Below are 22,564 nucleotides of genomic sequence, written 5' to 3' on the forward strand. Positions count from 1 at the left end.
CACGTGGGTCCCACGCCTCGCGTACGAAAACAAAGGAGGTTCTGCGTCTTTTAAAACATACAAGCAATAAGCATGGATAGTATTTTCGGTGCGATCATACCAGCACTAATGCACCGGATCCCATCAGAACTCCGCAGTTAAGCGTGCTTGGGCGAGAGTAGTACTAGGATGGGTGACCCCCTGGGAAGTCCTCGTGTTGCACCCCCCCTTTTTCGTTGTCCGTTTGCGTTTTTTTAGATTTTACGTGCGGTTTTTTTTTGTTTTTTTTTCTTTCTTGCTATTTCTATGCTCGGGTGGCCTCCGCTTCATGGTTGATGGTTTTCGTATTTTTGGAACGGAGCCGATCGGTCACGTGGGTTCCACGCCTCGCGTACGAAAACAAAGGAGGTTCTGCGTCTTTTAAGACATAAAAGCAATAAGCATGGATAGTATTTCGGGTGCGATCATACCAGCACTAATGCACCGGATCCCATCAGAACTCCGCAGTTAAGCGTGCTTGGGCGAGAGTAGTACTAGGATGGGTGACCCCCTGGGAAGTCCTCGTGTTGCACCCCCGTTTTTTCGTTGTCCGTTTGCGTTTTTTTAGATTTTACGTGCGGTTTTTTTTTTGTTTTTTTTTCTTGCTATTTCTATGCTCGGGTGGCCTCCGTTTCATGGTTCATGGTCTTCGTATTTTTGGAACTGGGCCGATCGGTCACGTGGGTCCCACGCCTCGCGTACGAAAACAAAGGAGGTTCTGTGTCTTTTAAGACATACAAGCAATAAGCATGGACAGTATTTCGGGTGCGATCATACCAGCACTAATGCACCGGATCCCATCAGAACTCCGCAGTTAAGCGTGCTTGGGCGAGAGTAGTACTAGGATGGGTGACCCCATGGGAAGTCCTCGTGTTGCACCCCCCTTTTTCGTTGTCCGTTTGCGTTTTTTTAGATTTTACGTGCGGTTTTTTTTTGTTTTTTTTTTCTTTCTTGCTATTTCTATGATCGGGTGGCCTCCGCTTCATGGTTGATGGTATTCGTATTTTTGGAACGGAGCTGATCGGTCACGTGGGTCCCACGCCTCGTGTACGAAAACAAAGGAGGTTCTGCGTCTTTTAAGACATACAAGCAATAAGCATGGATAGTATTTCGGGTGCGATCATACCAGCACTAATGCACCGGATCCCATCAGAACTCCGCAGTTAAGCGTGCTTGGGCGAGAGTAGTACTAGGATGGGTGACCCCCTAGGAAGTCCTCGTGTTGCACCCCCCTTTTTCGTTGTCCGTTTGCGTTTTTTTAGATTTTACGTGCGGTTTTTTTTTGTTTTTTTTTTCTTTCTTGCTATTTCTATGCTCGGGTGGCCTTCGTTTCATGGTTCATGGTCTTCGTATTTTTGGAACGGAGCCGATCTGTCACGTGGGTCCCACGCCTCGCGTACGAAAACAAAGGAGGTTCTGCGTCTTTTAAGACATACAAGCAATAAGCATGGATAGTATTTCGGGTGCGATCATACCAGCACTAATGCACCGGATCCCATCAGAACTCCGCAGTTAAGCGTGCTTGGGCGAGAGTAGTACTAGGATGGGTGACCCCCTGGGAAGTCCTCGTGTTGCACCCCCCTTTTTCGTTGTCCGTTTGCGTTTTTTTAGATTTTACGTGCGGTTTTTTTTTGTTTTTTTTTTCTTTCTTGCTATTTCTATGATCGGGTGGCCTCCGCTTCATGGTTGATGGTATTCGTATTTTTGGAACGGAGCTGATCGGTCACGTGGGTCCCACGCCTCGTGTACGAAAACAAAGGAGGTTCTGCGTCTTTTAAGACATACAAGCAATAAGCATGGATAGTATTTCGGGTGCGATCATACCAGCACTAATGCACCGGATCCCATCAGAACTCCGCAGTTAAGCGTGCTTGGGCGAGAGTAGTACTAGGATGGGTGACCCCCTAGGAAATCCTCGTGTTGCACCCCCCTTTTTCGTTGTCCGTTTGCGTTTTTTTAGATTTTACGTGCGGTTTTTTTTTGTTTTTTTTTTCTTTCTTGCTATTTCTATGCTCGGGTGGCCTTCGTTTCATGGTTCATGGTCTTCGTATTTTTGGAACGGAGCCGATCTGTCACGTGGGTCCCACGCCTCGCGTACGAAAACAAAGGAGGTTCTGCGTCTTTTAAGACATACAAGCAATAAGCATGGACAGTATTTCGGGTGCGATCATACCAGCACTAATGCACCGGATCCCATCAGAACTCCGTAGTTAAGCGTGCTTGGGCGAGAGTAGTACTAGGATGGGTGACCCCATGGGAAGTCCTCGTGTTGCACCCCCCTTTTTCGTTGTCCGTTTGCGTTTTTTTAGATTTTACGTGCGGTTTTTTTTTGTTTTTTTTTCTTTCTTGCTATTTCTATGATCGGGTGGCCTCCGCTTCATGGTTGATGGTCTTCGTATTTTTGGAACGGAGCTGATCGGTCACGTGGGTCCCACGCCTCGTGTACGAAAACAAAGGAGGTTCTGCATCTTTTAAGACATACAAGCAATAAGCATGGATAGTATTTCGGGTGCGATCATACCAGCACTAATGCACCGGATCCCATCAGAACTCCGCAGTTAAGCGTGCTTGGGCGAGAGTAGTACTAGGATGGGTGACCCCCTAGGAATTCCTCGTGTTGCACCCCCCTTTTTCGTTGTCCGTTTGCGTTTTTTTAGATTTTACGTGCGGTTTTTTTTTGTTTTTTTTTTCTTTCTTGCTATTTCTATGCTCGGGTGGCCTTCGTTTCATGGTTCATGGTCTTCGTATTTTTGGAACGGAGCCGATCTGTCACGTGGGTCCCACGCCTCGCGTACGAAAACAAAGGAGGTTCTGCGTCTTTTAAGACATACAAGCAATAAGCATGGATAGTATTTCGGGTGCGATCATACCAGCACTAATGCACCGGATCCCATCAGAACTCCGCAGTTAAGCGTGGTTGGGCGAGAGTAGTACTAGGATGGGTGACCCCCCGGGAAGTCCTCGTGTTGCACCCCCCTTTTTCGTTGTCCGTTTGCGTTTTTTTAGATTTTACGTGCAGTTTTTTTTTGTTTTTTTTTTCTTTCTTGCTATTTCTATGCTCGGGTGGCCTCCGCTTCATGGTTGATGGTTTTCGTATTTTTGGAACGGAGCCGATCGGTCACGTGGGTTCCACGCCTCGCGTACGAAAACAAAGGAGGTTCTGCGTCTTTTAAGACATAAAAGCATTAAGCATGGATAGTATTTCGGGTGCGATCATACCAGCACTAATGCACCGGATCCCATCAGAACTCTGCAGTTAAGCGTGCTTGGGCGAGAGTAGTACTAGGATGGGTGACCCCCTGGGAAGTCCTCGTGTTGCACCCTCCTTTTTCGTTGCCCGTTTGCGTTTTTTTAGATTTTATGCACGGTTTTTTTTTGTTTTTTTTTCTTTCTTGCTATTTCTATGCTCGGGTGGCCTCCGTTTCATGGTTCATGGTTTTCGTATTTTTGGAACGGAGCCGATCGGTCACGTGGGTCGCACGCCTCGCATACGTAAACAAAGGAGGTTCTGCGTCTTTTAAGACATAAAAGTAGTAAGAATGGATAGTATTTCGGGTGCGATCATACCAGCACTAATGCACCGGATCCCATCAGAACTCCGCAGTTAAGCGTGCTTGGGCGTGAGTAGTACTAGGATGGGTGACCCCCTGGGAAGTCCTCCTGTTGCACCCCCCCCTTTTCGTTGCCCGTTTGCGTTCTTTTAGATTTTACATGCGGTTTTTTTTGTTTTTTTTTTCTTTCTTGCTATTTTTATGCTCGGGTGGCCTCCGCTTCATGGTTCATGGTTTTCGTATTTTTGGAACGGAGCCGATCGGTCACGTGGGTCCCACGCCTTGCGTACGAAAACAAAGGAGGTTCTGCGTCTTTTAAGACATAAAAGCAATAAGCATGGATAGTATTTCGGGTGCGATCATACAAGCACTAATGCACCGGATCCCATAAGAACTCCGCAGTTAAGCGTGCTTAGGCGAGAGTAGTACTAGGATGGGTGACCCCTTGGGAAGTCCTCGTGTTGCACCCCCCTTTTTCGTTGCCCGTTTGCGTTTTTTTAGATTTTACGCGCGGTTTTTTTTGTTTTTTTTTTCTTGCTATTTCTATGCTCGGGTGGCCTCCGTTTCATGGTTCATGGTTTTCGTATTTTTGAAACGGAGCCGATCGATCACGTGGGTCCCACGCCTCGCGTACGAAAACAAAGGAGGTTCTGCGTCTTTTAAGACATAAAAGCAATAAGCATGGATAGTATTTCGGGTGCGATCATACCAGCACTAATGCACCGGATCCCATCAGAACTCCGCTGTGAAGCGTGCTTGGGCGAGAGTAGTACTAGGATGGGTGACCCCCTGGGAAGTTGTCGTGTTGCACCCCCCTTTTTCGTTGCCCGTTTGCGTTTTTTTAGATTTTACGTGTGGTTTTTTTTGTTTTTTTTTTCTTTCTTGCTATTTCTATGCTCGCGTGGCCTCCGCTTCATGGTTCATGGTTTTCGTATTTTTGGAACGGAGCTGATCGGTCACGTGGGTCCCATGCCTCGCGTACGAAAACAAAGGAGGTTCTGCGTCTTTTAAGACATAAAAGCAATAAGCATGGATAGTTATATCGGGTGCGATCATACCAGCACTAATGCACCGGATCCCATCAGAACTCCGCAGTTAAGTGTGCTTGGGCGAGAGTAGTACTAGGATGGGTGACCCCCGGGAAGTCCTCGTGTTGCACCCCCCTTTTTCGTTGCCCGTTTGCGTTTTTTTAGATTTTACATGCGGTTTTTTTTGTTTTTTTTCTTCTTGCTATTTCTATGCTCGGGTGGCCTCCGCTTCATGGTTGATGGTTTTCGTATTTTTGGAACGGAGCCGATCGGTCACGTGGGTCCCACGCCTCGCGTACGAAAACAAAGGAGGTTCTGCGTCTTTTAAGACATAAAAGCAATAAGCATGGATAGTATTTCGGGTGCGATCATACCAGCACTAATGCACCGGATCCCATAAGAACTCCGCAGTTAAGCGTGCTTGGGCGAGAGTAGTACTAGGATGGGTGACCCCCTGGGAAGTTCTCGTGTTGCACCCACCTTTTTCGTTGCCCGTTTGCGTTTTTTTAAATTTTACGTGCGGTTTTTCTTTTGTTTTTTTTTCTTTCTTGCTATTTCTATGCTCGGGTGGCCTCCGCTTCATGGTTGATGGTTTTCGTGTTTTTGGAACAGAGCCGATCGGTCACGTGGGTTCCACGCCTCGCGTACGAAAACAAAGGAGGTTCTGCGTCTTTTAAGATATAAAAACAATAAGCATGAATAGTAATTCGGTTGCGATCATACCAACACTAATGCACCAGATCCTATCAGAACTCCGCAGTTAAGCGTGCTTGGGCGAGAGTAGTACTAGGATGGGTGAACCCCTGGGAAGTCCTCGTGTTGCACCCCCTATTTTCGTTGCCCGTTTGCGTTTTTTAAGATTTTACGTGCGGTTTTTTTTTGTTTTTTTCTTTCTTGCTATTTCTATGCTCGCGTGGCCTCCGCTTCATTGGTGATAGTTTTTGTATTTTTGGAACGGAACCGATCGGTCACATGGGTCCCACGCCTCGCGTACGAAAACAAAGGAGGTTCTGCGTCTTTTAAGACATAAAAGTAGTAAGAATGGATAGTATTTTGGGTGCGATCATACCAGCACTAATGCACCGGATCCCATCAGAACTCCGCAGTTAAGCGTGCTTGGGCGAGAGTAGTACTAGGATGGGTGACCCCCTGGGAAGTCCTCGTGTTGCACCCCCCCCCCCCCTTCTTCGTTGCCCGTTTACGTTTTTTTAGATTTTACATGCGGTTTTTTTTGTTTTTTTTTCTTTCTTGCTATTTCTATGCTCGGGTGGCCTCCGCTTCATGGTTCATGGTTTTCGTATTTTTGGAACGGAGCCGATCGGTCACGTGGGTTCCACGCCTCGCGTACGAAAACAAAGGAGATTCTGCATCTTTTAAGACATAAAAGCAATAAGCATGGATAGTATTTCGGGTGCGATCATACCAGCACTAATGCACCAGATCCCATAAGAACTCCGCAGTTAAGCGTGCTTGGGCGAGAGTAGTACTAGGATGGGTGACCCCCTGGGAAGTCTTCGTGTTGCACCCCCCTTTTTCGTTGCCCGTTTGCGTTTTTTTTTATTTTACGCGCGGTTTTGTTTGTTTTTTTTTCTTTCTTGCTATTTCTATGCTCGGGTGGCCTCCGTTTCATGGTTCATGGTTTTCGTATTTTTGAAACGGAGCCGATCGGTCACGTGGGTCCCACGCCTCGCGTACGAAAACAAAGGAGGTTCTGCGTCTTTTAAGACATAAAAGCAATAAGCATGGATAGTATTTCGGGTGCGATCATACCAGACTAATGCACCGGATCCCATCAGAACTCCGCTGTGAAGCGTGCTTGGGCGAGAGTAGTACTAGGATGGGTGACCCCCTGGGAAGTTGTCGTGTTGCACCCCCCTTTTTCGTTGCCCGTTTGCGTTTTTTTAGATTTTACGTGTGGTTTTTTTTGTTTTTTTTTCTTTCTTGCTATTTCTATGCTCGCGTGGCCTCCGCTTCATGGTTCATGGTTTTTGTATTTTTGGAACGGAGCTGATCGGTCACGTGGGTCCCACGCCTCGCGTACGAAAACAAAGGAGGTTCTGCGTCTTTTAAGACATAAAAGCAATAAGCATGGATAGTTATATCGGGTGCGATCATACCAGCACTAATGCACCGAATCCCATCAGAACTCCGCAGTTAAGTGTGCTTGGGCGAGAGTAGTACTAGGATGGGTGACCCCCGGGAAGTCCTCGTGTTGCACCCCCCTTTTTCGTTGCCCGTTTGCGTTTTTTTAGATTTTACGTGCGGTTTTTTTTTGTTTTTTTTCTTTCTTGCTATTTCTATGCTCGGGTGGCCTCCGCTTCATGGTTGATGGTTTTCGTATTTTTGGAACGGAGCCGATCGGTGACGTGGGTCCCACGCCTCGCGTACGAAAACAAAGGAGGTTCTGCGTCTTTTAAGACATAAAAGCAATAAGCATGGATAGTATTTCGGGTGCGATCATATCAGCACTAATTCACCAGATCCCATCAGAACTCCGCAGTTAAGCGTGCTAGGGCGAGACTAGTACTAGGATGGGTGACCCCCTGGGAAGTCCTCGTGTTGCACCTCCTTTTTCGTTGCCCGTTTGCGTTTTTTTAGATTTTACGTGCGGTTTTTTTTGTTTTTTTTTCTTTCTTGCTATTTCTATGCTCGGGTGGCCTCCGCTTCATGGTTGATGGTTTTCGTATTTTTGGAACGGAGCCGATCGGTCACGTGGGTCCCACGCCTCGCGTACGAAAACAAAGGAGGTTCTACGTCTTTTAAGACATAAAAGCAATAAGCATGGATATTATTTCGGGTGCGATCATAGCAGCACTAATGCACCAGATCCCATCAGAACTCCGCTGTGAAGCGTGCTTGGGCGAGAGTAGTACTAGGATGTGTGACCCCCTGGGAAGTCCTCGTGTTGCACCCCCCTTTTTCGTTGCCCGTTTGCGTTTTTTTAGATTTTACGTGCGGTTTTTTTTTGTTTTTTTTTTCTTTCTTGCTATTTCTATGCTCGGGTGGCCTCCGTTTCATGGTTCATGGTTTTTGTATTTTTGGAACGGAGCCGATCGGTCACGTGGGTCCCACGCCTCGCGTACGAAAACAAAGGAGGTTCTGCGTCTTTTAAGACATAAAAGCAATAAGCATGGATAGTATTTCGGGTGCGATCATACCAGCACTAATGCACCGGATCCCATCAGAAATTCGATGTGAAGCGTGCTTGGGCGAGAGTAGTACTAGGATGGGTGACCCCCTGGGAAGTCCTCGTGTTGCACCCCCCCCTTTTTCGTTGCCCGTTTGCGTTTTTTAAGATTTTACGTGTGGTTTTTTTTTTGTTTTTTTTTCTTTCTTGCTGTTTCTATGCTCGGGTGGCCTCCGCTTCATGGTTGATGCTTTTTGTATTTTTGGAACGGAGCTGATCGGTCACGTGGGTCCTACGCCTCGCGTACGAAAACAAAGGAGGTTCTGCGTCTTTTACGACATAAAAGCAATAAGCATGGATAGTATTTCGGGTGCGATCATACTAGCACTAATTCACCAGATCCCATCAGAACTCCGCAGTTAAGCGTGCTTGGGCGAGAGTAGTACTAGGATGGTTGACCCCTGGGAAGTCCTCGTGTTGCACCCCCCTTTTTCGTTGCCCGTTTGCGTTTTTTTAGATTTTACGTGCGGTTTTTTTTGTTTTTTTTCTTTCTTGCTATTTCTATGCTCAGGTGGCCTCCGTTTCATGGTTCATGGTTTTCGTATTTTTGGAACGGAGCCGATCGGTCACGTGGGTCCCACGCCTCGCGTACGAAAACAAAGGAGGTTCTGCGTCTTTTAAGACATAAAAGCAATAAGCATGGATAGCGGGTGCGATCATACCAGCACTAATGCAACGGATCCCATAAGAACTCCGCAGTTAAGCGTGCTTGGGCGAGAGTAGTACTAGGATGGGTGAACCCCAGGGAAGTCCTCGTGTTGCACCCCCTTTTTCGTTGCCCGTTTGCGTTTTTTTAGATTTTACGCGCGGTTTTTTTTTTCTTTCTTGCTATTTCTATGCTCGGGTGGCCTCCGCTTCATGGTTCATGGTTTTCGTATTTTTGGAACGGAGCCGATCGGTCAAGTGGGTCCCACGCCTCACGTACGAAAACAAAGGAGGTTCTGCGTCTTTTAAGACATAAAAGCAATAAGCATGGATAGTATTTCGGGTGCGATCATACCAGCACTAATGCACCGGATCCCATAAGAACTTCGCAATTAAGCGTGCTTGGGCGAGAGTAGTAGTAGGATGGGTGACCCCCTGGGAAGTCCTCGTGTTGCACCCCCCTTTTTCGTTGCCCGTTTGCGTTTTTATAGATTTTACGCACGGTTTTTTTTTGTTTTTTTTTTCTTTCTTGCTATTTCTATGCTCGGGTGGCCTCCGTTTCATGGTTCATGGTTTTCGTATTTTTGGAACGGAGCCGATCGGTCACGTGGGTCCCACGCCTCGCGTACGAAAACAAAGGAGGTTCTGCGTCTTTTAAGACATAAAAGCAATAAGCATGGATAGTATTTCGGGTGCGATCATACCAGCACTAATGCACAGGATCCCATAAGAACTCCGCAGTTAAGCGTGCTTGGGCGAGAGTAGTACTAGGATTGGTGAACCCCTCGGAAGTCCTCGTGTTGCACCGCCCTTTTTCGTTGCCCGTTTGCGTTTTTTTAGATTTTACGTGCGGTTTTTTTTGTTTTTTTTTCTTTTTTGCTATTTCTATGCTCGATGGCCTCCGCTTCATGGTTCATGGTTTTCGTATTTTTGGAACGGAGCCGATCGGTCAAGTGGGTCCCACGCCTCGCGTACGAAAACAAAGGAGGTTCTGCGTCTTTTAAGACATAAAAGCAATAAGCATAGATAGTATTTCGGGTGCGATCATACCAGCACTAATGCACCGAATCCCATAAGAACTTCGCAGTTAAGCGTGCTTGGGCGAGAGTAGTACTAGGATGGGTGACCCCTGGGAAGTCCTCGTGTTGCACCCTCCTTTTTCGTTGCCCGTTTGCGTTTTTTTAGATTTTATGCACGGTTTTTTTTTGTTTTTTTTTCTTTCTTGCTATTTCTATGCTCGGGTGGCCTCCGTTTCATGGTTCATGGTTTTCGTATTTTTGGAACGGAGCCGATCGGTCACGTGGGTCCCACGCCTCGCGTACGAAAACAAAGGAGGTTCTGCGTCTTTTAAGACATAAAAGCAATAAGCATGGATAGTATTTCGGGTGCGATCATACCAGGACTAATGCAACGGATCCCATAAGAACTCCGCAGTTAAGCGTGCTTGGGCGAGAGTAGTACTAGGATGGGTGAACCCCTGGGAAGTCCTCGTGTTGCACCCCCCTTTTTCGTTGCCCGTTTGAGTTTTTTTAGATTTTACGTGCGGTTTTTTTTTGTTTTTTTGTTTTTTGCTATTTCTATGCTCGGGTGGCCTCCGCTTCATTGGTGATAGTTTTCGTATTTTTGGAACGGAGCCGATCGGTCACGTGGGTCGCACGCCTCGCATACGTAAACAAAGGAGGTTCTGCGTCTTTTAAGACATAAAAGTAGTAAGAATGGATAGTATTTCGGGTGCGATCATACCAGCACTAATGCACCGGATCCCATCAGAACTCCGCAGTTAAGCGTGCTTGGGCGTGAGTAGTACTAGGATGGGTGACCCCCTGGGAAGTCCTCGTGTTGCACCCCCCTTTTTCGTTGCCCGTTTGCGTTTTTTTAGATTTTACGTGCGGTTTTTTTTTTGTTTTTTTTTTCTTTCTTGCTATTTCTATGCTCGGGTGGCCTCCGTTTCATGGTTCATGGTTTTTGTATTTTTGGAACGGAGCCGATCGGTCACGTGGGTCCCACGCCTCGCGTACGAAAACAAAGGAGGTTCTGCGTCTTTTAAGACATAAAAGCAATAAGCATGGATAGTATTTCGGGTGCGATCATACCAGCACTAATGCACCGGATCCCATCAGAAATTCGATGTGAAGCGTGCTTGGGCGAGAGTAGTACTAGGATGGGTGACCCCCTGGGAAGTCCTCGTGTTGCACCCCCCCCCTTTTTCGTTGCCCGTTTGCGTTTTTTAAGATTTTACGTGTGGTTTTTTTTTTGTTTTTTTTTCTTTCTTGCTGTTTCTATGCTCGGGTGGCCTCCGCTTCATGGTTGATGCTTTTTGTATTTTTGGAACGGAGCTGATCGGTCACGTGGGTCCTACGCCTCGCGTACGAAAACAAAGGAGGTTCTGCGTCTTTTAAGACATAAAAGCAATAAGCATGGATAGTATTTCGGGTGCGATCATACTAGCACTAATTCACCAGATCCCATCAGAACTCCGCAGTTAAGCGTGCTTGGGCGAGAGTAGTACTAGGATGGTTGACCCCTGGGAAGTCCTCGTGTTGCACCCCCCTTTTTCGTTGCCCGTTTGCGTTTTTTTAGATTTTACGTGCGGTTTTTTTTTTTTTTTTCTTTCTTGCTATTTCTATGCTCAGGTGGCCTCCGTTTCATGGTTCATGGTTTTCGTATTTTTGGAACGGAGCCGATCGGTCACGTGGGTCCCACGCCTCGCGTACGAAAACAAAGGAGGTTCTGCGTCTTTTAAGACATAAAAGCAATAAGCATGGATAGCGGGTGCGATCATACCAGCACTAATGCAACGGATCCCATAAGAACTCCGCAGTTAAGCGTGCTTGGGCGAGAGTAGTACTAGGATGGGTGAACCCCAGGGAAGTCCTCGTGTTGCACCCCCTTTTTCGTTGCCCGTTTGCGTGTTTTTAGATTTTACGCGCGGTTTTTTTTTTTCTTTCTTGCTATTTCTATGCTCGGGTGGCCTCCGCTTCATGGTTCATGGTTTTCGTATTTTTGGAACGGAGCCGATCGGTCAAGTGGGTCCCACGCCTCACGTACGAAAACAAAGGAGGTTCTGCGTCTTTTAAGACATAAAAGCAATAAGCATGGATAGTATTTCGGGTGCGATCATACCAGCACTAATGCACCGGATCCCATAAGAACTTCGCAATTAAGCGTGCTTGGGCGAGAGTAGTAGTAGGATGGGTGACCCCCTGGGAAGTCCTCGTGTTGCACCCCCCTTTTTCGTTGCCCGTTTGCGTTTTTATAGATTTTACGCACGGTTTTTTTTTGTTTTTTTTTTCTTTCTTGCTATTTCTATGCTCGGGTGGCCTCCGTTTCATGGTTCATGGTTTTCGTATTTTTGGAACGGAGCCGATCGGTCACGTGGGTCCCACGCCTCGCGTACGAAAACAAAGGAGGTTCTGCGTCTTTTAAGACATAAAAGCAATAAGCATGGATAGTATTTCGGGTGCGATCATACCAGCACTAATGCACAGGATCCCATAAGAACTCCGCAGTTAAGCGTGCTTGGGCGAGAGTAGTACTAGGATTGGTGAACCCCTCGGAAGTCCTCGTGTTGCACCGCCCTTTTTCGTTGCCCGTTTGCGTTTTTTTAGATTTTACGTGCGGTTTTTTTTGTTTTTTTTTCTTTTTTGCTATTTCTATGCTCGATGGCCTCCGCTTCATGGTTCATGGTTTTCGTATTTTTGGAACGGAGCCGATCGGTCAAGTGGGTCCCACGCCTCGCGTACGAAAACAAAGGAGGTTTTGCGTCTTTTAAGACATAAAAGCAATAAGCATAGATAGTATTTCGGGTGCGATCATACCAGCACTAATGCACCGAATCCCATAAGAACTTCGCAGTTAAGCGTGCTTGGGCGAGAGTAGTACTAGGATGGGTGACCCCTGGGAAGTCCTCGTGTTGCACCCTCCTTTTTCGTTGCCCGTTTGCGTTTTTTTAGATTTTATGCACGGTTTTTTTTTGTTTTTTTTCTTTCTTGCTATTTCTATGCTCGGGTGGCCTCCGTTTCATGGTTCATGGTTTTCGTATTTTTGGAACGGAGCCGATCGATCACGTGGGTCCCACGCCTCGCGTACGAAAACAAAGGAGGTTCTGCGTCTTTTAAGACATAAAAGCAATAAGCATGGATAGTATTTCGGGTGCGATCATACCAGGACTAATGCAACGGATCCCATAAGAACTCCGCAGTTAAGCGTGCTTGGGCGAGAGTAGTACTAGGATGGGTGAACCCCTGGGAAGTCCTCGTGTTGCACCCCCCTTTTTCGTTGCCCGTTTGAGTTTTTTTAGATTTTACGTGCGGTTTTTTTTTGTTTTTTTGTTTTTTGCTATTTCTATGCTCGGGTGGCCTCCGCTTCATTGGTGATAGTTTTCGTATTTTTGGAACGGAGCCGATCGGTCACGTGGGTCGCACGCCTCGCATACGTAAACAAAGGAGGTTCTGCGTCTTTTAAGACATAAAAGTAGTAAGAATGGATAGTATTTCGGGTGCGATCATACCAGCACTAATGCACCGGATCCCATCAGAACTCCGCAGTTAAGCGTGCTTGGGCGTGAGTAGTACTAGGATGGGTGACCCCCTGGGAAGTCCTCCTGTTGCACCCCCCCCCCCCCCCCTTTTCGTTGCCCGTTTGCGTTCTTTTAGATTTTACATGCGGTTTTTTTTGTTTTTTTTTTCTTTCTTGCTATTTTTATGCTCGGGTGGCCTCCGCTTCATGGTTCATGGTTTTCGTATTTTTGGAACGGAGCCGATCGGTCACGTGGGTCCCACGCCTTGCGTACGAAAACAAAGGAGGTTCTGCGTCTTTTAAGACATAAAAGCAATAAGCATGGATAGTATTTCAGGTGCGATCATACAAGCACTAATGCACCGGATCCCATAAGAACTCCGCAGTTAAGCGTGCTTAGGCGAGAGTAGTACTAGGATGGGTGACCCCCTGGGAAGTCCTCGTGTTGCACCCCCCTTTTTCGTTGCCCGTTTGCGTTTTTTTAGATTTTACGCGCGGTTTTTTTTTGTTTTTTTCTTTCTTGCTATTTCTATGCTCGGGTGGCCTCCGTTTCATGGTTCATGGTTTTCGTATTTTTGAAACGGAGCCGATCGATCACGTGGGTCCCACGCCTCGCGTACGAAAACAAAGGAGGTTCTGCGTCTTTTAAGACATAAAAGCAATAAGCATGGATAGTATTTCGGGTGCGATCATACCAGCACTAATACACCGGATCCCATCAGAACTCCGCTGTGAAGCGTGCTTGGGCGAGAGTAGTACTAGGATGGGTGACCCCCTGGGAAGTTGTCGTGTTGCACCCCCCTTTTTCGTTGCCCGTTTGCGTTTTTTTAGATTTTACGTGTGGTTTTTTTTGTTTTTTTTTCTTTCTTGCGGTTTTTTTTTGTTTTTTTTTCTTTCTTGCTATTTCTATGCTCGGGTGGCCTCCGCTTCATGGTTGATGGTTTTCGTATTTTTGGAACGGAGCCGATCGGTCACGTGGGTCCCACGCCTCGCGTACGAAAACAAAGGAGGTTCTGCGTCTTTTAAGACATAAAAGCAATAAGCATGGATAGTATTTCGGGTGCGATCATACCAGCACTAATGCACCGGATCCCATAAGAACTCCGCAGTTAAGCGTGCTTGGGCGAGAGTAGTACTAGGATGGGTGACCCCCTGGGAAGTTCTCGTGTTGCACCCCCCTTTTTCGTTGCCCGTTTGCGTTTTTTTAAATTTTACGTGCGGTTTTTCTTTTGTTTTTTTTTTCTTTCTTGCTATTTCTATGCTCGGGTGGCCTCCGCTTCATGGTTGATGGTTTTCGTGTTTTTGGAACAGAGCCGATCGGTCACGTGGGTTCCACGCCTCGCGTACGAAAACAAAGGAGGTTCTGCGTCTTTTAAGATATAAAAACAATAAGCATGAATAGTAATTCGGGTGCGATCATACCAACACTAATGCACCAGATCCTATCAGAACTCCGCAGTTAAGCGTGCTTGGGCGAGAGTAGTACTAGGATGGGTGAACCCCTGGGAAGTCCTCGTGTTGCACCCCCTATTTTCGTTGCCCGTTTGCGTTTTTTAAGATTTTTCCTGCGGTTTTTTTTGTTTTTTTCTTTCTTGCTATTTCTATGCTCGCGTGGCCTCCGCTTCATTGGTGATAGTTTTTGTATTTTTGGAACGGAACCGATCGGTCACATGGGTCCCACGCCTCGCGTACGAAAACAAAGGAGGTTCTGCGTCTTTTAAGACATAAAGTAGTAAGAATGAATAGTATTTTGGGTGCGATCATACCAGCACTAATGCACCGGATCCCATCAGAACTCCGCAGTTAAGCGTGCTTGGGCGAGAGTGGTACTAGGATGGGTGACCCCCTGGGAAGTCCTCGTGTTGAACCCCCCCCCCCCCTTCTTCGTTGCCCGTTTGCGTTTTTTTAGATTTTACATGCGGTTTTTTTTGTTTTTTTTCTTTCTTGCTATTTCTATGCTCGGGTGGCCTCCGCTTCATGGTTCATGGTTTTCGTATTTTTGGAACGGAGCCGATCGGTCACGTGGGTTCCACGCCTCGCGTACGAAAACAAAGGAGATTCTGCATCTTTTAAGACATAAAAGCAATAAGCATGGATAGTATTTCGGGTGCGATCATACCAGCACTAATGCACCAGATCCCATAAGAACTCCGCAGTTAAGCATGCTTGGGCGAGAGTAGTACTAGGATGGGTGACCCCCTGGGAAGTCTTCGTGTTGCACCCCCCTTTTTCGTTGCCCGTTTGCGTTTTTTTTTATTTACGCGCGGTTTTTTTTGTTTTTTTTTCTTTCTTGCTATTTCTATGCTCGGGTGGCCTCCGTTTCATGGTTCATGGTTTTCGTATTTTTGAAACGGAGCCGATCGGACACGTGGGTCCCACGCCTCGCGTACGAAAACAAAGGAGGTTCTGCGTCTTTTAAGACATAAAAGCAATAAGCATGGATAGTATTTCGGGTGCGATCATACCAGACTAATGCACCGGATCCCATCAGAACTCCGCTGTGAAGCGTGCCTGGGCGAGAGTAGTACTAGGATGGGTGACCCCCTGGGAAGTTGTCGTGTTGCACCCCCCTTTTTCGTTGCCCGTTTGCGTTTTTTTAGATTTTACGTGTGGTTTTTTTTGTTTTTTTTTTCTTTCTTGCTATTTCTATGCTCGCGTGGCCTCCGCTTCATGGTTCATGGTTTTTGTATTTTTGGAACGGAGCTGATCGGTCACGTGGGTCCCACGCCTCGCGTACGAAAACAAAGGAGGTTCTGCGTCTTTTAAGACATAAAAGCAATAAGCCTGGATAGTTATATCGGGTGCGATCATACCAGCACTAATGCACCGGATCCCATCAGAACTCCGCAGTTAAGTGTGCTTGGGCGAGAGTAGTACTAGGATGGGTGACCCCCGGGAAGTCCTCGTGTTGCACCCCCCTTTTTCGTTGCCCGTTTGCGTTTTTTTAGATTTTACGTGCGGTTTTTTTTTGTTTTTTTTCTTTCTTGCTATTTCTATGCTCGGGTGGCCTCCGCTTCATGGTTGATGGTTTTCGTATTTTTGGAACGGAGCCGATCGGTGACGTGGGTCCCACGCCTCGCGTACGAAAACAAAGGAGGTTCTGCGTCTTTTAAGACATAAAAGCAATAAGCATGGATAGTATTTCGGGTGCGATCATATCAGCACTAATTCACCAGATCCCATCAGAACTCCGCAGTTAAGCGTGTTAGGGCGAGACTAGTACTAGGATGGGTGACCCCCTGGGAAGTCCTCGTGTTGCACCTCCTTTTTCGTTGCCCGTTTGGGTTTTTTTAGATTTTACGTGCGGTTTTTTTTGTTTTTTTTTCTTTCTTGCTATTTCTATGCTCGGGTGGCCTCCGCTTCATGGTTGATGCTTTTCGTATTTTTGGAACGGAGCCGATCGGTCACGTGGGTCCCACGCCTCGCGTACGAAAACAAAGGAGGTTCTACGTCTTTTAAGACATAAAAGCAATAAGCATGGATATTATTTCGGGTGCGATCATAGCAGCACTAATGCACCAGATCCCATCAGAACTCCGCTGTGAAGCGTGCTTGGGCGAGAGTAGTACTAGGATGTGTGACCCCCTGGGAAGTCCTCGTGTTGCACCCCCCTTTTTCGTTGCCCGTTTGCGTTTTTTTAGATTTTACGTGCGGTTTTTTTTTGTTTTTTTTTCTTTCTTGCTATTTCTATGCTCGGGTGGCCTCCGTTTCATGGTTCATGGTTTTTGTATTTTTGGAACGTTGCCGATCGGTCACGTGGGTCCCACGCCTCGCGTACGAAAACAAAGGAGGTTCTGCGTCTTTTAAGATATAAAAGCAATAAGCATGGATAGTATTTCGGGTGCGATCATACCAGCACTAATGCACCGGATCCCATCAGAAATTCGATGTGAAGCGTGCTTGGGCGAGAGTAGTACTAGGATGGGTGACCCCCTGGGAAGTCCTCGTGTTGCACCCCCCCCTTTTTCGTTGCCCGTTTGCGTTTTTTAAGATTTTACGTGTGGTTTTTTTTTTGTTTTTTTTTCTTTCTTGCTGTTTCTATGCTCGGGTGGCCTCCGCTTCATGGTTGATGCTTTTTGTATTTTTGGAACGGAGCTGATCGGTCACGTGGGTCCTACGCCTCGCGTACGAAAACAAAGGAGGTTCTGCGTCTTTTAAGACATAAAAGCAATAAGCATGGATAGTATTTCGGGTGCGATCATACTAGCACTAATTCACCAGATCCCATCAGAACTCCGCAGTTAAGCGTGCTTGGGCGAGAGTAGTACTAGGATGGTTGACCCCTGGGAAGTCCTCGTGTTGCACCCCCCTTTTTCGTTGCCCGTTTGCGTTTTTTTAGATTTTACGTGCGGTTTTTTTTTGTTTTTTTTCTTTCTTGCTATTTCTATGCTCGGGTGGCCTCCGTTTCATGGTTCATGGTTTTCGTATTTTTGGAACGGAGCCGATCGGTCACGTGGGTCCCACGCCTCGCGTACGAAAACAAAGGAGGTTCTGCGTCTTTTAAGACATAAAAGCAATAAGCATGGATAGCGGGTGCGATCATACCAGCACTAATGCAACGGATCCCATAAGAACTCCGCAGTTAAGCGTGCTGGGGCGAGAGTAGTACTAGGATGGGTGAACCCCTGGGAAGTCCTCGTGTTGCACCCCCTTTTTCGTTGCCCGTTTGCGTTTTTTTAGATTTTACGCGCGGTTTTTTTTTTCTTTCTTGCTATTTCTATGCTCGGGTGGCCTCCGCTTCATGGTTCATTATTTTCGTATTTTTGGAACGGAGCCGATCAGTCAAGTGGGTCCCACGCCTCACGTACGAAAACAAAGGAGGTTCTGCGTCTTTTAAGACATAAAAGCAATAAGCATGGATAGTATTTCGGGTGCGATCATACCAGCACTAATGCACCGGATCCCATAAGAACTTCGCAATTAAGCGTGCTTGGGCGAGAGTAGTAGTAGGATGGGTGACCCCCTGGGAAGTCCTCGTGTTGCACCCCCCTTTTTCGTTGCCCGTTTGCGTTTTTATAGATTTTACGCACGGTTTTTTTTTGTTTTTTTTTTCTTTCTTGCTATTTCTATGCTCGGGTGGCCTCCGTTTCATGGTTCATGGTTTTCGTATTTTTGGAACGGAGCCGATCGGTCACGTGGGTCCCACGCCTCGCGTACGAAAACAAAGGAGGTTCTGCGTCTTTTAAGACATAAAAGCAATAAGCATGGATAGTATTTCGGGTGCGATCATACCAGCACTAATGCACCGGATCCCATAAGAACTCAGCAGTTAAGCGTGCTTGGGCGAGAGTAGTACTAGGATTGGTGAACCCCTCGGAAGTCCTCGTGTTGCACCCCCCTTTTTCGTTGCCCGTTTGCGTTTTTTTAGATTTTACGTGCGGTTTTTTTTTGTTTTTTTTGTTTTTTGCTATTTCTATGCTCGGGTGGCCTCCGCTTCATTGGTGATAGTTTTCGTATTTTTGGAACGGAGCCGATCGGTCACGTGGGTCCCACGCCTCGCGTACGAAAACAAAGGAGGTTCTGCGTCTTTTAAGACATAAAAGTAGTAAGAATGGATAGTATTTCGGGTGCGATCATACCAGCACTAATGCACCGGATCCCATCAGAACTCCGCAGTTAAGCGTGCTTGGGCGAGAGTAGTACTAGGATGGGTGACCCCCTGGGAAGTCCTCGTGTTGCACCCCCCCTTTTTCGTTGCCCGTTTGCGTTTTTTTAGATTTTACATGCGGTTTTTTTTGTTTTTTTTTTCTTTCTTGCTATTTCTATGCTCGGGTGGCCTCCGGTTCATGGTTCATGGTTTTCGTATTTTTGGAACGGAGCCGATCGGTCACGTGGGTCCCACGCCTCGCATACGAAAACAAAGGAGGTTCTGCGTCTTTTAAGACATAAAAGCAATAAGCATGGATAGTATTCCGGGTGCGATCATACCAGCACTAATGCACCGAATCCCATAAGAACTCCGCAGTTAAGCGTGCTTGGGTGAGAGTAGTACTAGGATGGGTGACCATCTGGGAAGTCCTCATGTTGCACTCCCCTTTTTCGTTGCCCGTTTGCGTTTTTTTTGATTTTACGCACGGTTTTTTTTTTGTTTTTTTTTCTTTCTTGCTATTTCTATGCTCGGGTGGCCTCCGTTTCATGGTTCATGGTTTTCGTATTTTTGGAACGGAGCCGATCAGTCAAGTGGGTCCCACGCCTCACGTACGAAAACAAAGGAGGTTCTGCGTCTTTTAAGACATAAAAGCAATAAGCATGGATAGTATTTCGGGTGCGATCATACCAGCACTAATGCACCGGATCCCATAAGAACTTCGCAATTAAGCGTGCTTGGGCGAGAGTAGTAGTAGGATGGGTGACCCCCTGGGAAGTCCTCGTGTTGCACCCCCCTTTTTCGTTGCCCGTTTGCGTTTTTATAGATTTTACGCACGGTTTTTTGTTGTTTTTTTTTTCTTTCTTGCTATTTCTATGCTCGGGTGGCCTCCGTTTCATGGTTCATGGTTTTCGTATTTTTGGAACGGAGCCGATCGGTCACGTGGGTCCCACGCCTCGCGTACGAAAACAAAGGAGGTTCTGCGTCTTTTAAGACATAAAAGCAATAAGCATGGATAGTATTTCGGGTGCGATCATACCAGCACTAATGCACCGGATCCCATAAGAACTCAGCAGTTAAGCGTGCTTGGGCGAGAGTAGTACTAGGATTGGTGAACCCCTCGGAAGTCCTCGTGTTGCACCCCCCTTTTTCGTTGCCCGTTTGCGTTTTTTTAGATTTTACGTGCGGTTTTTTTTTGTTTTTTTTGTTTTTTGCTATTTCTATGCTCGGGTGGCCTCCGCTTCATTGGTGATAGTTTTCGTATTTTTGGAACGGAGCCGATCGGTCACGTGGGTCCCACGCCTCGCGTACGAAAACAAAGGAGGTTCTGCGTCTTTTAAGACATAAAAGTAGTAAGAATGGATAGTATTTCGGGTGCGATCATACCAGCACTAATGCACCGGATCCCATCAGAACTCCGCAGTTAAGCGTGCTTGGGCGAGAGTAGTACTAGGATGGGTGACCCCCTGGGAAGTCCTCGTGTTGCACCCCCCCTTCTTCGTTGCCCGTTTGCGTTTTTTTAGATTTTACATGCGGTTTTTTTTGTTTTTTTTTTTCTTTCTTGCTATTTCTATGCTCGGGTGGCCTCCGGTTCATGGTTCATGGTTTTCGTATTTTTGGAACGGAGCCGATCGGTCACGTGGGTCCCACGCCTCGCGTACGAAAACAAAGGAGGTTCTGCGTCTTTTAAGACATAAAAGCAATAAGCATGGATAGTATTCCGGGTGCGATCATACCAGCACTAATGCACCGGATCCCATAAGAACTCCGCAGTTAAGCGTGCTTGGGTGAGAGTAGTACTAGGATGGGTGACCATCTGGGAAGTCCTCATGTTGCACTCCCTTTTTTCGTTGCCCGTTTGCGTTTTTTTTGATTTTACGCACGGTTTTTTTTTTGTTTTTTTTTCTTTCTTGCTATTTCTATGCTCGGGTGGCCTCCGTTTCATGGTTCATGGTTTTCGTATTTTTGAAACGGAGCCGATCGATCACGTGGGTCCCACGCCTCGCGTACGAAAACAAAGGAGGTTCTGCGTCTTTTAAGACATAAAAGCAATAAGCATGGATAGTATTTCGGGTGCGATCATACCAGCACTAATGCACCGGATCCCATCAGAACTCCGCTGTGAAGCGTGCTTGGGCGAGAGTAGTACTAGGATGGGTGACCCCCTGGGAAGTTGTCGTGTTGCACCCCCCTTTTTCGTTGCCCGTTTGCGTTTTTTTAGATTTTACGTGTGGTTTTTTTTGTTTTTTTTTCTTTCTTGCTATTTCTATGCTCGCGTGGCCTCCGCTTCATGGTTCATGGTTTTCGTATTTTTGGAACGGAGCTGATCGGTCACGTGGGTCCCACGCCTCGCGTACGAAAACAAAGGAGGTTCTGCGTCTTTTAAGACATAAAAGCAATAAGCATGGATAGTTATATCGGGTGCGATCATACCAGCACTAATGCACCGGATCCCATCAGAACTCCGCAGTTAAGTGTGCTTGGGCGAGAGTAGTACTAGGATGGGTGACCCCCGGGAAGTCCTCGTGTTGCACCCCCCTTTTTCGTTGCCCGTTTGCGTTTTTTTAGATTTTACGTGCGGTTTTTTTTTTGTTTTTTTTTCTTTCTTGCTATTTCTATGCTCGGGTGGCCTCCGTTTCATGGTTCATGGTTTTTGTATTTTTGGAACGGAGCCGATCGGTCACGTGGGTCCCACGCCTCGCGTACGAAAACAAAGGAGGTTCTGCGTCTTTTAAGACATAAAAGCAATAAGCATGGATAGTTATATCGGGTGCGATCATACCAGCACTAATGCACCGGATCCCATCAGAACTCCGCAGTTAAGTGTGCTTGGGCGAGAGTAGTACTAGGATGGGTGACCCCCGGGAAGTCCTCGTGTTGCACCCCCCTTTTTCGTTGCCCGTTTGCGTTTTTTTAGATTTTACGTGCGGTTTTTTTTTGTTTTTTTTTCTTTCTTGCTATTTCTATGCTCGGGTGGCCTCCGTTTCATGGTTCATGGTTTTCGTATTTTTGGAACGGAGCCGATCGGTCACGTGGGTCCCACGCCTCGCGTACGAAAACAAAGGAGGTTCTGCGTCTTTTAAGACATAAAAGCAATAAGCATGGATAGCGGGTGCGATCATACCAGCACTAATGCAACGGATCCCATAAGAACTCCGCAGTTAAGCGTGCTTGGGCGAGAGTAGTACTAGGATGGGTGAACCCCTGGGAAGTCCTCGTGTTGCACCCCCTTTTTCGTTGCCCGTTTGCGTTTTTTTAGATTTTACGCGCGGTTTTTTTTTTCTTTCTTGCTATTTCTATGCTCGGGTGGCCTCCGCTTCATGGTTCATGGTTTTCGTATTTTTGGAACGGAGCCGATCGGTCAAGTGGGTCCCACGCCTCACGTACGAAAACAAAGGAGGTTCTGCGTCTTTTAAGACATAAAAGCAATAAGCATGGATAGTATTTCGGGTGCGATCATACCAGCACTAATGCACCGGATCCCATAAGAACTTCGCAATTAAGCGTGCTTGGGCGAGAGTAGTAGTAGGATGGGTGACCCCCTGGGAAGTCCTCGTGTTGCACCCCCCTTTTTCGTTGCCCGTTTGCGTTTTTATAGATTTTACGCACGGTTTTTTTTTGTTTTTTTTTTTCTTTCTTGCTATTTCTATGCTCGGGTGGCCTCCGTTTCATGGTTCATGGTTTTCGTATTTTTGGAACGGAGCCGATCGGTCACGTGGGTCCCACGCCTCGCGTACGAAAACAAAGGAGGTTCTGCGTCTTTTAAGACATAAAAGCAATAAGCATGGATAGTATTTCGGGTGCGATCATACCAGCACTAATGCACCGGATCCCATAAGAACTCCGCAGTTAAGCGTGCTTGGGCGAGAGTAGTACTAGGATTGGTGAACCCCTCGGAAGTCCTCGTGTTGCACCCCCTTTTTCGTTGCCCGTTTGCGTTTTTTTAGATTTTACGTGCGGTTTTTTTTTGTTTTTTTTGTTTTTTGCTATTTCTATGCTCGGGTGACCTCCGCTTCATTGGTGATAGTTT

General features: G+C 46.8%; 65 non-coding genes across 65 annotated transcripts; all 65 read left to right on the forward strand.

Annotated features, from left to right (window-relative positions):
- Nucleotides 1-86: 86 nt before the first annotated feature.
- Nucleotides 87-205, forward strand: LOC145137167 (5S ribosomal RNA). Its single transcript, XR_013720929.1, has one exon. It is a non-coding gene; the product is annotated as a 5S ribosomal RNA (ribosomal RNA).
- A 230-nt stretch (nt 206-435) lies between these two features.
- LOC145154703 (5S ribosomal RNA) lies at nt 436-554 on the forward strand. Its single transcript, XR_013735164.1, has one exon. It is a non-coding gene; the product is annotated as a 5S ribosomal RNA (ribosomal RNA).
- Nucleotides 555-781: 227 nt separating this feature from the next.
- LOC145152804 (5S ribosomal RNA) lies at nt 782-900 on the forward strand. The gene has a single exon (XR_013733329.1). It is a non-coding gene; the product is annotated as a 5S ribosomal RNA (ribosomal RNA).
- A 230-nt stretch (nt 901-1,130) lies between these two features.
- On the forward strand, nt 1,131-1,249 carry LOC145154805 (5S ribosomal RNA). The gene has a single exon (XR_013735269.1). It is a non-coding gene; the product is annotated as a 5S ribosomal RNA (ribosomal RNA).
- Nucleotides 1,250-1,479: 230 nt separating this feature from the next.
- Nucleotides 1,480-1,598, forward strand: LOC145154714 (5S ribosomal RNA). Its single transcript, XR_013735175.1, has one exon. It is a non-coding gene; the product is annotated as a 5S ribosomal RNA (ribosomal RNA).
- Nucleotides 1,599-1,828: 230 nt separating this feature from the next.
- LOC145155627 (5S ribosomal RNA) lies at nt 1,829-1,947 on the forward strand. Its single transcript, XR_013736057.1, has one exon. It is a non-coding gene; the product is annotated as a 5S ribosomal RNA (ribosomal RNA).
- A 230-nt stretch (nt 1,948-2,177) lies between these two features.
- LOC145153534 (5S ribosomal RNA) lies at nt 2,178-2,296 on the forward strand. The gene has a single exon (XR_013734036.1). It is a non-coding gene; the product is annotated as a 5S ribosomal RNA (ribosomal RNA).
- Nucleotides 2,297-2,525: 229 nt separating this feature from the next.
- Nucleotides 2,526-2,644, forward strand: LOC145155017 (5S ribosomal RNA). Its single transcript, XR_013735480.1, has one exon. It is a non-coding gene; the product is annotated as a 5S ribosomal RNA (ribosomal RNA).
- A 230-nt stretch (nt 2,645-2,874) lies between these two features.
- Nucleotides 2,875-2,993, forward strand: LOC145146307 (5S ribosomal RNA). Its single transcript, XR_013727258.1, has one exon. It is a non-coding gene; the product is annotated as a 5S ribosomal RNA (ribosomal RNA).
- Nucleotides 2,994-3,223: 230 nt separating this feature from the next.
- On the forward strand, nt 3,224-3,342 carry LOC145155798 (5S ribosomal RNA). The gene has a single exon (XR_013736226.1). It is a non-coding gene; the product is annotated as a 5S ribosomal RNA (ribosomal RNA).
- A 229-nt stretch (nt 3,343-3,571) lies between these two features.
- LOC145146013 (5S ribosomal RNA) lies at nt 3,572-3,690 on the forward strand. The gene has a single exon (XR_013726961.1). It is a non-coding gene; the product is annotated as a 5S ribosomal RNA (ribosomal RNA).
- Nucleotides 3,691-3,920: 230 nt separating this feature from the next.
- Nucleotides 3,921-4,039, forward strand: LOC145146996 (5S ribosomal RNA). Its single transcript, XR_013727914.1, has one exon. It is a non-coding gene; the product is annotated as a 5S ribosomal RNA (ribosomal RNA).
- Nucleotides 4,040-4,264: 225 nt separating this feature from the next.
- Nucleotides 4,265-4,383, forward strand: LOC145147906 (5S ribosomal RNA). Its single transcript, XR_013728804.1, has one exon. It is a non-coding gene; the product is annotated as a 5S ribosomal RNA (ribosomal RNA).
- A 230-nt stretch (nt 4,384-4,613) lies between these two features.
- LOC145146481 (5S ribosomal RNA) lies at nt 4,614-4,731 on the forward strand. Its single transcript, XR_013727425.1, has one exon. It is a non-coding gene; the product is annotated as a 5S ribosomal RNA (ribosomal RNA).
- Nucleotides 4,732-4,957: 226 nt separating this feature from the next.
- On the forward strand, nt 4,958-5,076 carry LOC145154992 (5S ribosomal RNA). The gene has a single exon (XR_013735455.1). It is a non-coding gene; the product is annotated as a 5S ribosomal RNA (ribosomal RNA).
- A 230-nt stretch (nt 5,077-5,306) lies between these two features.
- Nucleotides 5,307-5,425, forward strand: LOC145150900 (5S ribosomal RNA). The gene has a single exon (XR_013731707.1). It is a non-coding gene; the product is annotated as a 5S ribosomal RNA (ribosomal RNA).
- A 227-nt stretch (nt 5,426-5,652) lies between these two features.
- On the forward strand, nt 5,653-5,771 carry LOC145154726 (5S ribosomal RNA). The gene has a single exon (XR_013735186.1). It is a non-coding gene; the product is annotated as a 5S ribosomal RNA (ribosomal RNA).
- A 235-nt stretch (nt 5,772-6,006) lies between these two features.
- On the forward strand, nt 6,007-6,125 carry LOC145146708 (5S ribosomal RNA). The gene has a single exon (XR_013727640.1). It is a non-coding gene; the product is annotated as a 5S ribosomal RNA (ribosomal RNA).
- Nucleotides 6,126-6,353: 228 nt separating this feature from the next.
- Nucleotides 6,354-6,471, forward strand: LOC145150957 (5S ribosomal RNA). Its single transcript, XR_013731760.1, has one exon. It is a non-coding gene; the product is annotated as a 5S ribosomal RNA (ribosomal RNA).
- Nucleotides 6,472-6,700: 229 nt separating this feature from the next.
- Nucleotides 6,701-6,818, forward strand: LOC145149355 (5S ribosomal RNA). The gene has a single exon (XR_013730211.1). It is a non-coding gene; the product is annotated as a 5S ribosomal RNA (ribosomal RNA).
- A 228-nt stretch (nt 6,819-7,046) lies between these two features.
- On the forward strand, nt 7,047-7,165 carry LOC145149124 (5S ribosomal RNA). Its single transcript, XR_013729982.1, has one exon. It is a non-coding gene; the product is annotated as a 5S ribosomal RNA (ribosomal RNA).
- A 227-nt stretch (nt 7,166-7,392) lies between these two features.
- On the forward strand, nt 7,393-7,511 carry LOC145150819 (5S ribosomal RNA). Its single transcript, XR_013731631.1, has one exon. It is a non-coding gene; the product is annotated as a 5S ribosomal RNA (ribosomal RNA).
- Nucleotides 7,512-7,741: 230 nt separating this feature from the next.
- On the forward strand, nt 7,742-7,860 carry LOC145148803 (5S ribosomal RNA). Its single transcript, XR_013729670.1, has one exon. It is a non-coding gene; the product is annotated as a 5S ribosomal RNA (ribosomal RNA).
- Nucleotides 7,861-8,092: 232 nt separating this feature from the next.
- On the forward strand, nt 8,093-8,210 carry LOC145150264 (5S ribosomal RNA). Its single transcript, XR_013731083.1, has one exon. It is a non-coding gene; the product is annotated as a 5S ribosomal RNA (ribosomal RNA).
- A 222-nt stretch (nt 8,211-8,432) lies between these two features.
- On the forward strand, nt 8,433-8,551 carry LOC145149805 (5S ribosomal RNA). Its single transcript, XR_013730650.1, has one exon. It is a non-coding gene; the product is annotated as a 5S ribosomal RNA (ribosomal RNA).
- Nucleotides 8,552-8,770: 219 nt separating this feature from the next.
- Nucleotides 8,771-8,889, forward strand: LOC145149373 (5S ribosomal RNA). Its single transcript, XR_013730232.1, has one exon. It is a non-coding gene; the product is annotated as a 5S ribosomal RNA (ribosomal RNA).
- A 230-nt stretch (nt 8,890-9,119) lies between these two features.
- LOC145151226 (5S ribosomal RNA) lies at nt 9,120-9,238 on the forward strand. Its single transcript, XR_013731989.1, has one exon. It is a non-coding gene; the product is annotated as a 5S ribosomal RNA (ribosomal RNA).
- A 227-nt stretch (nt 9,239-9,465) lies between these two features.
- LOC145147937 (5S ribosomal RNA) lies at nt 9,466-9,583 on the forward strand. Its single transcript, XR_013728837.1, has one exon. It is a non-coding gene; the product is annotated as a 5S ribosomal RNA (ribosomal RNA).
- Nucleotides 9,584-9,812: 229 nt separating this feature from the next.
- On the forward strand, nt 9,813-9,931 carry LOC145150154 (5S ribosomal RNA). Its single transcript, XR_013730980.1, has one exon. It is a non-coding gene; the product is annotated as a 5S ribosomal RNA (ribosomal RNA).
- Nucleotides 9,932-10,158: 227 nt separating this feature from the next.
- On the forward strand, nt 10,159-10,277 carry LOC145152642 (5S ribosomal RNA). Its single transcript, XR_013733171.1, has one exon. It is a non-coding gene; the product is annotated as a 5S ribosomal RNA (ribosomal RNA).
- A 231-nt stretch (nt 10,278-10,508) lies between these two features.
- Nucleotides 10,509-10,627, forward strand: LOC145148804 (5S ribosomal RNA). Its single transcript, XR_013729671.1, has one exon. It is a non-coding gene; the product is annotated as a 5S ribosomal RNA (ribosomal RNA).
- A 233-nt stretch (nt 10,628-10,860) lies between these two features.
- On the forward strand, nt 10,861-10,978 carry LOC145150265 (5S ribosomal RNA). The gene has a single exon (XR_013731084.1). It is a non-coding gene; the product is annotated as a 5S ribosomal RNA (ribosomal RNA).
- A 221-nt stretch (nt 10,979-11,199) lies between these two features.
- LOC145149806 (5S ribosomal RNA) lies at nt 11,200-11,318 on the forward strand. Its single transcript, XR_013730651.1, has one exon. It is a non-coding gene; the product is annotated as a 5S ribosomal RNA (ribosomal RNA).
- A 220-nt stretch (nt 11,319-11,538) lies between these two features.
- On the forward strand, nt 11,539-11,657 carry LOC145149374 (5S ribosomal RNA). The gene has a single exon (XR_013730234.1). It is a non-coding gene; the product is annotated as a 5S ribosomal RNA (ribosomal RNA).
- Nucleotides 11,658-11,887: 230 nt separating this feature from the next.
- Nucleotides 11,888-12,006, forward strand: LOC145151227 (5S ribosomal RNA). Its single transcript, XR_013731990.1, has one exon. It is a non-coding gene; the product is annotated as a 5S ribosomal RNA (ribosomal RNA).
- A 227-nt stretch (nt 12,007-12,233) lies between these two features.
- LOC145147938 (5S ribosomal RNA) lies at nt 12,234-12,351 on the forward strand. Its single transcript, XR_013728838.1, has one exon. It is a non-coding gene; the product is annotated as a 5S ribosomal RNA (ribosomal RNA).
- A 228-nt stretch (nt 12,352-12,579) lies between these two features.
- On the forward strand, nt 12,580-12,698 carry LOC145150156 (5S ribosomal RNA). The gene has a single exon (XR_013730982.1). It is a non-coding gene; the product is annotated as a 5S ribosomal RNA (ribosomal RNA).
- Nucleotides 12,699-12,925: 227 nt separating this feature from the next.
- On the forward strand, nt 12,926-13,044 carry LOC145146014 (5S ribosomal RNA). The gene has a single exon (XR_013726962.1). It is a non-coding gene; the product is annotated as a 5S ribosomal RNA (ribosomal RNA).
- A 238-nt stretch (nt 13,045-13,282) lies between these two features.
- LOC145148304 (5S ribosomal RNA) lies at nt 13,283-13,401 on the forward strand. The gene has a single exon (XR_013729194.1). It is a non-coding gene; the product is annotated as a 5S ribosomal RNA (ribosomal RNA).
- A 227-nt stretch (nt 13,402-13,628) lies between these two features.
- Nucleotides 13,629-13,747, forward strand: LOC145148018 (5S ribosomal RNA). The gene has a single exon (XR_013728918.1). It is a non-coding gene; the product is annotated as a 5S ribosomal RNA (ribosomal RNA).
- Nucleotides 13,748-14,005: 258 nt separating this feature from the next.
- Nucleotides 14,006-14,124, forward strand: LOC145153902 (5S ribosomal RNA). Its single transcript, XR_013734393.1, has one exon. It is a non-coding gene; the product is annotated as a 5S ribosomal RNA (ribosomal RNA).
- Nucleotides 14,125-14,355: 231 nt separating this feature from the next.
- LOC145150541 (5S ribosomal RNA) lies at nt 14,356-14,474 on the forward strand. Its single transcript, XR_013731361.1, has one exon. It is a non-coding gene; the product is annotated as a 5S ribosomal RNA (ribosomal RNA).
- Nucleotides 14,475-14,699: 225 nt separating this feature from the next.
- Nucleotides 14,700-14,818, forward strand: LOC145147415 (5S ribosomal RNA). The gene has a single exon (XR_013728319.1). It is a non-coding gene; the product is annotated as a 5S ribosomal RNA (ribosomal RNA).
- Nucleotides 14,819-15,052: 234 nt separating this feature from the next.
- Nucleotides 15,053-15,171, forward strand: LOC145148881 (5S ribosomal RNA). Its single transcript, XR_013729745.1, has one exon. It is a non-coding gene; the product is annotated as a 5S ribosomal RNA (ribosomal RNA).
- Nucleotides 15,172-15,398: 227 nt separating this feature from the next.
- LOC145151039 (5S ribosomal RNA) lies at nt 15,399-15,516 on the forward strand. The gene has a single exon (XR_013731837.1). It is a non-coding gene; the product is annotated as a 5S ribosomal RNA (ribosomal RNA).
- Nucleotides 15,517-15,746: 230 nt separating this feature from the next.
- Nucleotides 15,747-15,864, forward strand: LOC145146482 (5S ribosomal RNA). Its single transcript, XR_013727426.1, has one exon. It is a non-coding gene; the product is annotated as a 5S ribosomal RNA (ribosomal RNA).
- A 228-nt stretch (nt 15,865-16,092) lies between these two features.
- On the forward strand, nt 16,093-16,211 carry LOC145149997 (5S ribosomal RNA). The gene has a single exon (XR_013730829.1). It is a non-coding gene; the product is annotated as a 5S ribosomal RNA (ribosomal RNA).
- A 227-nt stretch (nt 16,212-16,438) lies between these two features.
- Nucleotides 16,439-16,557, forward strand: LOC145150820 (5S ribosomal RNA). Its single transcript, XR_013731632.1, has one exon. It is a non-coding gene; the product is annotated as a 5S ribosomal RNA (ribosomal RNA).
- A 229-nt stretch (nt 16,558-16,786) lies between these two features.
- LOC145148805 (5S ribosomal RNA) lies at nt 16,787-16,905 on the forward strand. The gene has a single exon (XR_013729672.1). It is a non-coding gene; the product is annotated as a 5S ribosomal RNA (ribosomal RNA).
- Nucleotides 16,906-17,137: 232 nt separating this feature from the next.
- Nucleotides 17,138-17,255, forward strand: LOC145150266 (5S ribosomal RNA). Its single transcript, XR_013731085.1, has one exon. It is a non-coding gene; the product is annotated as a 5S ribosomal RNA (ribosomal RNA).
- Nucleotides 17,256-17,478: 223 nt separating this feature from the next.
- Nucleotides 17,479-17,597, forward strand: LOC145149675 (5S ribosomal RNA). The gene has a single exon (XR_013730526.1). It is a non-coding gene; the product is annotated as a 5S ribosomal RNA (ribosomal RNA).
- Nucleotides 17,598-17,816: 219 nt separating this feature from the next.
- Nucleotides 17,817-17,935, forward strand: LOC145149375 (5S ribosomal RNA). Its single transcript, XR_013730235.1, has one exon. It is a non-coding gene; the product is annotated as a 5S ribosomal RNA (ribosomal RNA).
- A 230-nt stretch (nt 17,936-18,165) lies between these two features.
- Nucleotides 18,166-18,284, forward strand: LOC145151021 (5S ribosomal RNA). The gene has a single exon (XR_013731819.1). It is a non-coding gene; the product is annotated as a 5S ribosomal RNA (ribosomal RNA).
- Nucleotides 18,285-18,512: 228 nt separating this feature from the next.
- On the forward strand, nt 18,513-18,631 carry LOC145154738 (5S ribosomal RNA). Its single transcript, XR_013735197.1, has one exon. It is a non-coding gene; the product is annotated as a 5S ribosomal RNA (ribosomal RNA).
- A 230-nt stretch (nt 18,632-18,861) lies between these two features.
- Nucleotides 18,862-18,980, forward strand: LOC145148269 (5S ribosomal RNA). Its single transcript, XR_013729161.1, has one exon. It is a non-coding gene; the product is annotated as a 5S ribosomal RNA (ribosomal RNA).
- Nucleotides 18,981-19,210: 230 nt separating this feature from the next.
- Nucleotides 19,211-19,329, forward strand: LOC145149376 (5S ribosomal RNA). Its single transcript, XR_013730236.1, has one exon. It is a non-coding gene; the product is annotated as a 5S ribosomal RNA (ribosomal RNA).
- Nucleotides 19,330-19,559: 230 nt separating this feature from the next.
- Nucleotides 19,560-19,678, forward strand: LOC145151022 (5S ribosomal RNA). The gene has a single exon (XR_013731820.1). It is a non-coding gene; the product is annotated as a 5S ribosomal RNA (ribosomal RNA).
- A 228-nt stretch (nt 19,679-19,906) lies between these two features.
- On the forward strand, nt 19,907-20,025 carry LOC145154750 (5S ribosomal RNA). The gene has a single exon (XR_013735209.1). It is a non-coding gene; the product is annotated as a 5S ribosomal RNA (ribosomal RNA).
- Nucleotides 20,026-20,256: 231 nt separating this feature from the next.
- LOC145143762 (5S ribosomal RNA) lies at nt 20,257-20,375 on the forward strand. Its single transcript, XR_013724792.1, has one exon. It is a non-coding gene; the product is annotated as a 5S ribosomal RNA (ribosomal RNA).
- Nucleotides 20,376-20,605: 230 nt separating this feature from the next.
- Nucleotides 20,606-20,724, forward strand: LOC145147907 (5S ribosomal RNA). Its single transcript, XR_013728805.1, has one exon. It is a non-coding gene; the product is annotated as a 5S ribosomal RNA (ribosomal RNA).
- Nucleotides 20,725-20,953: 229 nt separating this feature from the next.
- LOC145146483 (5S ribosomal RNA) lies at nt 20,954-21,071 on the forward strand. The gene has a single exon (XR_013727427.1). It is a non-coding gene; the product is annotated as a 5S ribosomal RNA (ribosomal RNA).
- Nucleotides 21,072-21,302: 231 nt separating this feature from the next.
- On the forward strand, nt 21,303-21,420 carry LOC145146484 (5S ribosomal RNA). The gene has a single exon (XR_013727428.1). It is a non-coding gene; the product is annotated as a 5S ribosomal RNA (ribosomal RNA).
- A 224-nt stretch (nt 21,421-21,644) lies between these two features.
- Nucleotides 21,645-21,763, forward strand: LOC145149023 (5S ribosomal RNA). Its single transcript, XR_013729885.1, has one exon. It is a non-coding gene; the product is annotated as a 5S ribosomal RNA (ribosomal RNA).
- A 219-nt stretch (nt 21,764-21,982) lies between these two features.
- Nucleotides 21,983-22,101, forward strand: LOC145149377 (5S ribosomal RNA). The gene has a single exon (XR_013730237.1). It is a non-coding gene; the product is annotated as a 5S ribosomal RNA (ribosomal RNA).
- A 231-nt stretch (nt 22,102-22,332) lies between these two features.
- Nucleotides 22,333-22,451, forward strand: LOC145150470 (5S ribosomal RNA). The gene has a single exon (XR_013731294.1). It is a non-coding gene; the product is annotated as a 5S ribosomal RNA (ribosomal RNA).
- The last annotated feature ends 113 nt before the right edge of the window (nt 22,452-22,564 follow it).

Source organism: Lactuca virosa, chromosome 1, assembly GCF_052849685.1.
Source record: "Lactuca virosa cultivar CGN04683 chromosome 1, Lactuca_virosa_CGN04683_v6, whole genome shotgun sequence".
NCBI lineage: Eukaryota > Viridiplantae > Streptophyta > Magnoliopsida > Asterales > Asteraceae > Lactuca > Lactuca virosa.